Here is a 2696-nt window from a genome sequence, read left to right as displayed (position 1 = left end):
GAAAAGTTCAGTTTATAGTTCGTGTACCGATTTCACGCGGTGACGCCTTTGAAGTTATCCCGGCTAATCTCCTCGAAGCATGGGGCGGTGGGGGCGCGGGGGCGCGAGGCGTGGGGGCGGGAGGCGACTGTCGTCAACTTTGCAAATATTAACACACTGCTTCCGAAGTGACGACGTGAGAACCTGAACATATTGTAATCTATATTCCAGCCTATCATAATATGAGATGTACGTATAACTACCTAACCATAATAAAGTTTAAAGGCATATTATGTCATTATGTTTGTTAAAAATAAATGTATCTCTTTCACAAAAAGAATATATAATTTTTTGAGAATAACAAATTGAACAAATATATTATTATAATAACTTAGGTTCCTATAATCATTTTTATTAGTTGAGTCTGTAAAAATTCAAAAGTTTGACATACAAATGCAATCTTCTTCTTTGTCGATTCACTCTTGGCAGAGTGGTCGTGGTCACGTTGAGACGTCCACATCGGTGGTAGAGGCGGACACAGCTTTCCGCACGATCTCCCGCCATCTCTTCCTGTTACTAGACTGTCTGGCGCAGTCTGATACGCGAATTCCTACAGCAGATTTCACTTGGTCGGTCCAGCGCATTGGTGCACAAATGCAATATCAGGCAATAAAGTCAAACCGAAAGTACAAACAAGCGCGTCCTTTAAGGTGAGTGACCACACGTAGCTGCAGCTCGGTAGCGCCCCCGTAGCGCCCCGTAGCGCCCCCGTAGCGTCTCCGTAGCGCTCCAGTCCCCAGCCACTTGAAATAAGTAGCTTTCTGCAGAAATTGCTCTCACCTACTATTGATATTCCGAACCGGTAAATGTTTCAAGCTTTCATGTACTATTTTACGCGAAACGTTGCAGAGATGCATTATTTATTTTGCAGAGAATTTTATATTTTGGAGCGAAGCCCATCTCGTCTGATTACGGATAAGTAAGTCTTGAGGGGTTCTGTTTCCATTCAAGTAGGCCATCTCTATATATTTTATTTTATTCAAATTTTAACTTATAAATTGCAGAGTGCCTCTTTACAGATACAAATGGTCGCTTATCATGGTCAGTTTTGTCGATATAAGAAAAGAAGGGGCTAGTAATTTCTTAAAAGTGAATCGTGTACACTGTACATAATATATTATTACACATTATTGAAACAGCGAGATGATTGTTGGAAGGATCTTTTGTTTAATTTTTTCCTTTATTTAGCAGCTTTGAACAGTTTTTTCTTGTCATAATATTTTACCACAATTAATTAAGTATATCTCTATAAAGTCCGTAAAGATAACATAATTATATTTAGGTACATAAAAATTATGTGTTAGGGCCCTGGCAAATATTAAACAAACGGTAAATTAACCTTTACTAACAGAGCCTCGTTGAACTTATTGGAGTCGAGGTCGCGTCGGCAAAACTGTGTGATGTGGTGTGATGATATTTATTTTTCCCTGTTTGCTACGTTTTATTAAAACAAACTCAGAGTTCCGGATCCCGGAGCCGTGTTTGAGGAAGCCAATTTCGTTAGAGATAAGGAATAGCATTCTATCGGTATTAAATCTCAATAGCATCTCAACCCAGATTGGCGCCGGTTTTTGAGACTATTTGGAAGCATGAGATCGCTCCAAAATAAGGTTATAAAAATGAATAACTCAGACTGAGGTAAGGGAAGCTTTTTTCGGAGATAATTCCTGAAAATATTGTTATTTGGTTAGATGATCCGTTATATATGTGGAAACCTAGTGGTTGGTGATTAAGTGTTTCTTCTAAAACGGACATTTTGAACACTTAATTCATTCATTCTATTGAAATAAAATCATTTTTACCTTTAAGTTTTTGTTCAGAAGACCTATATTTTTGCAATAGCCAGAATAAAATGTAGTAAAATTATGACGAAATTGTTGACATTTTGTTATAAGCAAGATGAATTCTCTATTCTCTAGCATCATTGATACATTACAACACGGAAATACGGGTTCAGAAAGTAAATGTTATATTACTTAATGTTCTGAACGCAGTATAGTTACTGAATATTATGTTTCAACTTTCAATGTAACATAATATTGGGATCTACACAAAGTACAATGCTACATCTCTGGCTCGATTTATAACACTCATAAAAATACTTTTCCATCACGTGACCTATAAAGGTTTCAGTCGTAAATAGTTCAATGGGATAATGTACGACTTTACGATTTTTCAAGAGATTCTCATGATTTACGATTCTTATATCCATAGAAAACATTGTAGTAAACGTTTTAATACGTCCAATAAATCTTTTGTTATTATAAAATGTAAAATATATTTAAACGCTTCATCGCGAGCATTTTTCGATAAAAATTTAGCTTAATTTCTATTATTTAGTGCTTCTACTTGATGTGAATACGACACATAAATGATTGGAATTTTTATATAATTTATGAATTACGAGTATGTATTGTAATTTATGTGTTACAAAAACTAAAAATAATACGTTCGTGGAAAATATTCACTGGTTATAACCAGCGAACTATTAATAATTCTTTGACCAGTTTGACTTCAGTACTTTCAGATAAATTACAATAGAATATGGAAATTACCCAAAAATATTTAAATAAATAAAAAATAAACAAATACTTAAATCTTTATTTTGCTTTAAACATGTTATTAAAATATGGTGATACAATTATATTAATAGAGTA

Source organism: Colias philodice, chromosome 13 (assembly GCF_061535455.1).
Source record: "Colias philodice isolate Cphi_HAF_F1 chromosome 13, ilColPhil1 Martin Lab GWU primary, whole genome shotgun sequence".
NCBI classification, from domain to species: Eukaryota; Metazoa; Arthropoda; class Insecta; order Lepidoptera; family Pieridae; genus Colias; species Colias philodice.
Note: the sequence above shows the minus strand (reverse complement) of the source record.